This window comes from Gracilinanus agilis, chromosome 1 (genome assembly GCF_016433145.1).
Source record: "Gracilinanus agilis isolate LMUSP501 chromosome 1, AgileGrace, whole genome shotgun sequence".
Classification (NCBI taxonomy): Eukaryota; Metazoa; Chordata; class Mammalia; order Didelphimorphia; family Didelphidae; genus Gracilinanus; species Gracilinanus agilis.
In genome coordinates, this window is record NC_058130.1 from 631171500 (window position 1) to 631181625 (window position 10126).

Genomic DNA, 10126 nt, shown 5'->3' on the forward strand with positions numbered 1-10126 from the left:
AGTGAATGGTAAATGAAAAATAAAGTTCAGAGTCTCCAAAGGGTGTTGGTGGTGAGCAAATATTCACTCTTCCTTGCAAGTCCTGATGGACAGTGGGGAAAGATGATGCTACAAGATCCCCTGGCTAGATGAGGTAGTTATACCTGTGTCTCAGGGAATTCCCTGCTTAGTGGATGTCCTTGCTCAGGGTCTGCTGTTATTTCTTTTATCCCATCAACACTTTCTACCCTTATTATAGTACCTTAGTTTAGGCAATCATGATCTTCTGAATTAACTACTATAACAGGCACCTAACTGGAGTCCCTGACATTGGTCTTCTCCCTTCCAAGCCATCCTTCAATATGCTCCCCAAATCAACTTCCTAATATAACATTCCAGTCACAATACTCTTCTACATAAAAACTTAAAATATAAAACTGATATTCTGGCACTCAAAGCCTAAATCTAAACTACTTTTATCTATGGCTCTTAAAGTACTCTTTATTCCAAGCTAAATAGACAATTCTCTCTCTCCTCCTTTATTATCATTATTCCTTTACTCATACCATCCCTCATTCCTGAAAAGAATTTTCATTCTTACTTCCAATTTCCATCTTTCAGAATCCCCCAAAGTCTAGTTCCAGTTTCTCTGTATGCTTTGCATGCATAAAGACTTCTTTGACTATTCTTCAAATTTCTTTTTAAATTGTCTGGACTTCTCCTTTGAATTCATTTCATTCTCCTTTGCATCATAATCATTTGTATACTTGCCATCTTCCCTATGATCCTAAACCCCTATAGGGCAGAGGGAAGGAATAACTTTTTATATGGGACCCATTATATGTCAGAAATTGTGCTAAGCACTTTACAAATATTATCTCATTTGATCCACACACCTTGAAAGGTAAGTGCTATTGTTATCCTCAGTTTACAACTGATGCAAACAGAGGTTAAGTGACTTATCCAAGGATACAAGGCTACTAAGTGGCTCAGGCAAGATTTGAAATTCATGTCATCCTGAGACCAGGACCAGTACTCTATCTACTTTACTACCTAGCTACCTTAGAGAACAGCACTATATTTTGCCATTTCTAGAGTCAATGACTCCTACCAAAATATCTTGTCCATATTAATAGAATTCAATTTAAAATATGTTCATTTTGAATTGAAGTTTACAGAAACTTTATATCTATGCTATAGTAAAGTCAATCCCTGGATTTCCAGTTTAAGGCTTGAAACGATAAGACTAATAAGGTATTTTAAGTCATGTCTCCTTTTCGATCCCAAATCCTAATAGCATAGACTCAAAGAAGATGTTAATCTTAAACTATATATTTTTGCTGGTTTGTCTATTTCTTTACCTTAAATGAATTCAACTATCTAGCACTTTGGGTTCCTTTTAAAACCTCTATACAGCTTTGAAAAAATTTTCCAAATAGGCTGCAAAGTGGAGGCAGAGTCAAGAAGACCACAGATGCAGCAAAAGATCCAGACCTCTCTGGAAACTCTTTCACATCAATCAAAAATGGAGAAAACAAAATCTAACAACAGGACAGAGCTGGGGGACCCTCCTACTGGATTCAACTTAAAAGATAATGAATAAAGAGCAAATAAAACAGAGGAGAATCAAGGAACACGAAGCAAAAATGCAGAAATTCCAGTGAATTGGACACAGGCTTTGGAAGAACTCAAAACACAATTCAAAAAACAATTAAGAGAGGCTGAAGACAATTGGGGAAAGAACTTATAAAGCAAAATAAGTCATCTGGAAACAGAGGCAAATAAACTAAAACAAGAAAATAGTGTCTCGAAAGCTGAAATTGACCAACTTGAAAACAAGGCAAAGTAAGTGAGAGGCTACCTACAAAGAAATCAGACCAGAAGGAGAAAGATGATCAACAAGCCAGGGATGAAATTCAGTCTATAAAAATTAGAATCCAACAACTAGAAGCAAATGACCTCACAAGGCAGCAAGAGTCTATAGAACAAAATCAAAGAATGAAAAATTTGATGAAAATATGAAACACCTCATTGGTAAAACTACAGATCTGGAAAATGGGTCCAGGAGAGACAATTTAAGAATTATTGGACTACCAGAACATCATGACAAAAGAAAAAGTCTGGACATCATTCTACAGGAAATTATCCAAGAAAACTACCCCAACATTCTTGAACAAGAGGGAAAAGTAGAGATTGAAAGAATCCACAGATCACCTCCTACATTTAGTTCCCAATTGACAATGCCCAGGAATATTATAGCCAAATTCAAGAACTACCAGACCAAGGAAAATATACTACAAGCTGCAAAGAAAAGGCCATTTAGATATCGTGGAACTACAATTAGGATAACACAGGACCTGGCTGCATCCACACTGAAGGACCACATGGGATGGAATATGATATTTTGGAAAGCAAAGGAACTGAGTCTACAACCAAGAATCAACTACCCAGCAAAACTGACTATATACTTGCAGGGGAAAGTATGGTCATTTAATAAAATTGAAGACTTCCAAGAATTCATAAAGAAAAGCTCAGACTTAAACAGAAAATTTGATCCCCAAACACAGAACTCAAGAGAATCACCAAAAGGTAATTAAGAAAGGGGGAGAGCTTTTTTTAAGGGACCCAATAAGTTCAAATGATTTGTATTTCTATAAGAAAAGATGATAATGAGAACTCTTAAAATTGTTATTATCATCATAGTAACTAGAAGAAGTATGCTTAGAGAGAACAGTGACAAATTGTATAGGATGAAATGCCAAATAGGCTGTAAACATGGTTTCAGTGCCTAGAATATTTATGTTTAGAGATTAATAAACTCCATTGCTTTCCATTCCAAGTTTCAAACATGGTATCTTTTCTCCTTTTGAACTTTTTCCAATGAATACTAAGAGAATACTATGTGGAAAGGCTTACTTAATGTTCAGTCTCTCTGTCTCTTTGTCACTCTCTGTCTCTGTCTTTTTGTCTATCAGTCTGTCTCTAACTCATGCACACACATACATAATACCCAGCATGCTGCTTGGAAAAAAAAGTAGAATCAGCCTAAATACAGGAGACCCACCAGTAGGACTATGAATAAATGGAAAGATAGTCCTAAAGGGAACTTTTTGAACATTCCATGAATGAACAAAAAGGATTTTCAGCTTTTGTTGCTTTGTTCTCTCTAACCTCAATACTACTTTCCTCTAGACCAGTGGTTCCCAAACTTTTTTGGCCTACCGCCCCCTTTCCAGAAAAAATATTACTTAGTGCCCCTCAATACTAATTTTTTAAATTTTAATAGCAATTAATAGGAAAGATAAATGCACCTGTGGCCATCACCACCACCCTGGATCACTGCAGCAGCACCCACCAGGGGGCGGTGGTGCCCACTTTGGGAATCACTGCTCTAGACTTTGCATGTATTTGAAGAAGAGTGTGTCAAAGATGTTTGGGGAGTTGTTTTCTATTTAACTTTTACTGTACCACATTGTTAAATATTCTTTTCTAAAAGTTACTTAAGGCCAACAGGATGATGCACCTGCTACCAGAAAGTATGAGACCAAGGCTGATGGATCACTTGAGCTCAGGAGTTCTCATCAGCAGTGTACTGAGCTGACCAAATGACTAAACTCAGCCCAGCATCAATATGGTGAGCCCCCAGAAGCAAGGAGCAGTGCTAGGAGGTGTGGGGTGGGGGGATAAAGGAGTGGTGGAGACTAGGTTATCTAAGAAAAAACAAACCAGCCCACCAGATCAGAAATGGAACAAGTCAAAGCTCCCATTCTAATCAATAATGAATGAGAGCCCATTGGTGGCAGCTTGCAATTCCAACCTGGGATAATAAGAAGGCTCAGTCTTTTTTTAAAAAATTGCTTAAAGCTGGTTATCTTAACAGATTCTCAGTTGATAATCTTGAAAGGAAGCACAAATTTGGCAGCCCAAGGTAATATCATTAAAAATGTACCTCCCTCCCTGATTCCTCAAGGTTGATTCTAGAACCCCAAGGGTAGATGAAGCTAAGTTCTAGGAATTTAACTCATTTCCCAGAGTCAGAATTGAAATAAGGAATCTTCAGAGCTTTTATGGGCTATAATTCTATGTCTTCATTCTAATCACTGGTAGAAACTTGGTACCCAAGAATATCTACTCACTAATCAATCTTCTTCCAGTCAATAGACTGATAGTATAGAAGAGATAAGAGTTTAGAGATTATAGACCTATATTCATAAAGGGTGTAACTAGCTGAAGCACAATTAAAACCCAGGTTCTCTTATCCAACTAAGCAACTAAAAGGATTTTCTTTCCACACCTCAATAAAGATGAAAGCCATAAACCAGGGTTGACATGAGTACTGTTAGCTTAGAGGGCTATGCCAAGAAGTTCAGTGTACCTGCTACTGTCACTGAACATACTAATATGCTATGAGCAAAAAACAGAGTAATTAACCAAGAGTAGAGACTATAGTGGTACCTTGACACAGGAGTTTAATTCATTCCATGGCCATGCTTGTAACTCATTTTGCTCGCGTGTCAAATCAAATTTCCCCATTTAAATGAATGGAAATGCAACTAATTCATTCTGGCCCAAAAAAAACACATGAATTTTTTGTTTTATATACTTTTAAATATGAAAATGTACTTTATAAATATCAAATAAACATATTTACAGATTATAAGAAAGAATGTAAAGAAATAAACTTACTTATGAAATGTTATTTACCTTTAAGGTCAGGCAAAGATACTGGTGGAGGAGGCTTTCATTTCATGCGCTATAGCTTAACATAACTTACTCTCTATGCACATAAAGCTACATTTAAATGCAAAATTGACCTTACACATTACTTATGATATGTAACTTTATTACTAAACTTAATTGCTATTTTTTTACTTTACTTGATTATCAACATTTTCTTCAATGAATTTTGGCTGTTTTGCCACACTTTCCTCAATTTCACTTAGAGGCCGTTTCAACAAAAACCTTTCCATGAAAGTTTGTTTCTCCCTCCCTTTCAGAACATTTCAGTAATGTGTGAAACAAGTGTCATTGCACAGCTCCAACAAATGACCTGTTGCAACTTCTTCTGGGTGTGTCTTTTCAATAACTGTTTAATTTTTTCCCAAATCTTCAACATTTTCTTAATCTCTCTTGTACTCATTACCTCATCCCCTCAGGCTCCTCCCCACTAATTTTCTGCAAAACTTCCATATGCTACTGCTGCTGTAATTCCTTCAATCCCTCCATCTTCAGGACCCAGGGTTAAAAGTTAAGAAATTTGTCAAAAAAAAATTATAATAAAGACAAAAATAAAGAAGAAAGCAAAAGTAATTCAATATAGATGCTCATACGGCCAGATAAACACTGAAGTAAATGAGACAGCCTCATGTAACTTATGAAACCAAATGTTTGGCAGGCTATCTAATGGAGGGTGGCAGAAGCCCGCGATTCAAATATCTGCTTGTGTCTTAAAATAAAAAATCCCCATTGTGACTTCTTGTATCTCAAATTGCTCATCACTTAAGGTGCTTGTGTTTCAAGGTACCTCTGTTGTAGCACTCTGGGAAACCCATCTGGGGAGGTAAGGGTAGCTTTGGGAAATGGGTAGTGATAGTGTTTGCTTCTTGATTAAAGTCTTTGTTATTAACTTTTTGTACTTTTTAGTAAATGAGACAATCAGAAATCTAGAGCTATAAGACCCCAGAGGTCATTTCATCCAATCCCTTCACTTTAAGGAGGAGGAAACTGAGGTCCAGAAGAGTCAAGTGATCACAGTCACACAAATAGTGATTAGTATAGCATGGATTTAAACTCAGATCACACAATACCACACATCTAGTACTATACTACAATGACTCCAAAAGAAGAAATTTTAGGTAATTTGTTCCATTTTCTACTTGCTGTCCTCTTTACCATATCATCTATAAATGCTCTTTGATTAGTATGAGCTAGTTGTGCCTCACACCAAGCCTTTTGCAAGTTTGATTTGGTTTCTTTTGTCAATCAATAAACATGTACTGTTTCCTAAATGTCCTGACTGACACAAAGCAGTAAACTTTGCTAAAGGATGGGGATGCAAAAAAATGTTGTCAGTTTTTTGAGATAACACTCCTTGTTGTCCTCTGATGTCCTCCTCTTGGTATTTTATAAATGAGCTTATATTCTAAATTGATGTTGGCACTATCTCCACATTTCTCCATTTAACATGAAAATCAAATGCTAATTAAAGAAATTTCTGAACTTTTTCAGATTCCTTATTGTGATCTTGTACATTATAGATGCTTAACTAATGTTTGTTGAAATATATGTTGAATTTACTCTTAGATTCCCAACTGGATTTTCTCTATTCTTATAGAGCTAGAATTATAATGTTATGAAATACTGTAGAATATTTTGTTGTTAAGTCATTTCAATCATGTCTAATTCTTCATGTTCCTCATTTGGGGTTTTCTTGACAAAGAGAATGGAGTTGTTGGCCATTTCCTTCTCCAGCACCACAAACTATGCACTACTCCAAAGGACAAATTAAAGCTTTACTTCAAAAAATTTGCTTCCCTCATTGACATCTATGGAAATATGTTTGTGGGAGTCATTTGAGTCAATGAACCTCATCTTTCCTGAACATGCTATTCAGCTGAAACTTTTTAACTTTCTATAATACTCCCATGAAAAGCCGTAATGACTAAGATAAAAAAAAAAACAACAGAAATATAGCTGTATGGTGGACATAGAAATAGAAATGTATTAAAAAGTAATTAAATGTTTTAAATTTTTTAATAAAAATTAAATCCAAATATTTCTATAGTATCACAATCTCATCAAATTACTTTAAATATTTAGACCCATTCTCTATAGTTCAATTTCAACAAACAACCATACTATATATTTTATTATTCTAATCATTACTACTTTCCTTAAGATCTATTTTGGCTAATTGGCCTCTTTGTCTTAATTCAGCCACTTAACACATCTTTCGTTTGGTTTTAAGTTGATAATCTTTTTGCATTATCACACCTCTCCAGACTCTGTTCAGACCATAATCATTCTTTTTAAAAACAATCCAATACTGATTCTATCTATCTCAAATCAAATAACCAGGTTTATAAAAATAGAAATAGTTTCTTCTGGGTTTTGTTCTAATAATAGCTCACATATCTGACCTCAAAATAAAGCAAACATTTTTAGTTATGTATTTTTAAGGACCTTAAAGGAATGATCCAAGATTAGAGGAGGCCAAAGTGATCTAGTAAACCAAGAGTCAAGATTCACATGCTCTATTCCCAGCCCCTCTTTCAAACTGTTTTGTAACCTCAGAGCAATGTTCATAACCTTCTTAAATCTCAGTTTTTCCTGTGTACTTAAAAAGTCATCTTTACTAGCTTGAAGCAATTTTGTGAACACAAATTATGTGATATTTTGGTTGGATTTGAGCCCTTTAGCCTCTGCTCTGTGGCCTTCTCACCTGGGAAGATTCCTTTGCCCTATGGCCTCTTCCTAATGATGAATTTTTCCCAGAACCTCCATTTTGTGGAAGTGTCCAGGTTAGTCATACTTACTCTTTCACTCCTCTGCCAACTTTGCTCCACAATACCCACAAAAGGATATATTGTCACTCCACCCTTTTCACCTCCCTTTTATGCTTTCTTTTTCCTTTTAGGCTGTTGAGGTTAGGAACAATCTTTCTTTCTGCTTATGTTTGTATTCCCAGTACTTAGCACAAGCCAGTGCCTTACACATAGTAAATATTTAATAAATACTTGTTGATTTTTGTAAAAATATTTCCTATTTAGTAGCAGATACAGGATACAATATGTATACATGGAAAAGTTAGCCACAATGAAACTAGAAATTTTAAACATTCTGATTTATAGGACAAGATATTTTTATTGTGTGCCTGTGTGATGCTGACCATTGTGCCAAGTGCTAAAAGAGATAGCTTCTATTTATATACTCTCTGCCCTAACTTGGCCTCAGTTGCAATTAATCGATCAATATGTATTTATTAAGCACATTCTATGTGCCAAAAACTGTGCTCATTACAATGGATATAAGTACAAAGAATGAATATAGTGAGAGAGAGAGAGAGAAATGGAAAGAGGGATGGATGGATATAAAGATATAGATACAATATATATGTATGTTTTATAAATATATTTGTATTTCAATATAATTTGTTTCCTTTCTAATCCCACTTATTTTTGTGTAGGCACTTAAATTCATTATTCTGAGAAGGGGTCCATATGCTTTACCATCCTAACAAAAAGGATCTATCAGACACACACATGTTAAAAACTCCTAACCTAGAAGAATTCTGTGAGGGAGAGGTGATGAGAGAAGGCATTCCAGGCATGAGGGAATGGCTAGCACAAAGGCAAGAAGACCAGAGATAGAATGTGACTTGTGAAAAATGGAAAGAAAGCCAGTTTGACAGTATTGCAAGAATATCATTGGAAGGAAAAATGTCTAACAAGGCTAGAAAAGTTGTTCTCTTGATTCTGCTCATTTCACTCTCCATAATTTCATGTAGATCTTTCCATGTTTTCCCGAAATTAAACTGTTCATCATTTCTTATGTCACAGTAGTATTCCATCCAAATCATATGCCACAATTTGTTCAGCCATTCCCTAATTGCTGGAGATTCCCTCAATTTCCAGTTCTATCCCACCAAAAAGAGAGCTGCTTCAAATATTTTAAAACATATGGGTTTTTTTCCTTTTCCCTTGATCATCTTAGGAAATAAACCATGAAGTAAAAAAATATACACAGATTTATAACTCTGAGGATAATTCCAGATTGCTCTCTATAATATTTGGATCAATTCATGGTTCCACCAACAGTATATTAGTGTATTCTTCAAAGTTCTGTACTTAGGTTCTCTCTTCTCCCTCAGTTCTTTCCTAGGTGATTTTATGTATGCCTAAGACTTCAGTATTTACCTTTGTATAGTTGATTTCCCAATATATGTTTATATTTCAACTTTTCCTCTGAGTTCCAATACTATTTTCCAAGTAACTACTAGACATCGCCACCTGTACCTCAAACTCAAGAAGTTCAAAATTAATTCATTATCTCCTCTCCACAAAACAAAACAACAACAACAAAAAAGCCCTTTCTCTGCCTGCCCCCCCACTTCCACCCCCCACGTTTTCTCTTTCTGGTGATGGCACTGATATCTTCCCAATGACTCAGCTTCATGGTCTCAGATTTGTTCTTTCACTCTGTCTCTTCCTTCACCCCACAATTCAATCATTGCTAGATTCTGTCTGTTCTACCATCTCTCATGTACTTACTGTTTTTCTCATTCTCAAAGCAACTACCTTTGTTTGGGTTTTTGTAGAGGCCTGGTTTGAGTTCCACCTCTGTCACTGCCTATCTGTGACTTTGAGGAAATCTCTTTAAGCCCCTTCAAATTATCTGAGCTTCATTTTCCTTACCTTTAAAATAAGGGCACTGATACCTTACGGGGTTGTTATGAAAATTCAATGAGAAAACAGAAAATAAAAAAGTAGGCAAAAAAAGATTATCATTGAATAGTCAATCAGGACCCGGATTTAGAATCAGGGTTTGAACCCTGCCTTACACATTTATTAGTTGTGTAATCCTAGGAAAAATCATTTTTCTGTGTCTCAGCTTTCTCATCTGTAAAACTGATGGCCCCAAAGGTCCCTTCCCCCCCTTACACTATTGTCATTATTCCTTACTGAACTCCCAGCTTCCCGTCCTTCCCATCTCCAATCGTTCCTTCCTATCGATTCTCAAGTAAATTTCCTAATGCATCACTCTAATCACATGTAGTGATAATATCAGGCCCACAAATTATTTTAAGTATGAATTACAAATATTGTCAATATAAATCACTTCATAAAAATTCATATTCACGTGTGAGTATAATGACAAAATGCTAATAAGAATAGAAATAATACTGTCACCAGGCAATACTGAATGAATCCAGCCTGAGCACTGGAGAGAAAAAAAAAAGAAGAAAGGAGAGAACAGAAGATGAGAAAGGAGAGTGAGAGACAGAGAGACAGGCAGAGAAAGAGAGATAGGGGGGAGAGAGCGAGAGCGAGAGCGAGAGCGAGAGCGAGAGAGAGAGAGAGAGAGAGAGAGAGAGAGAGAGAGAGAGAGAAAAAGAGAGACAGAGGGGGGGAGAGACAGAGGAGGGGAG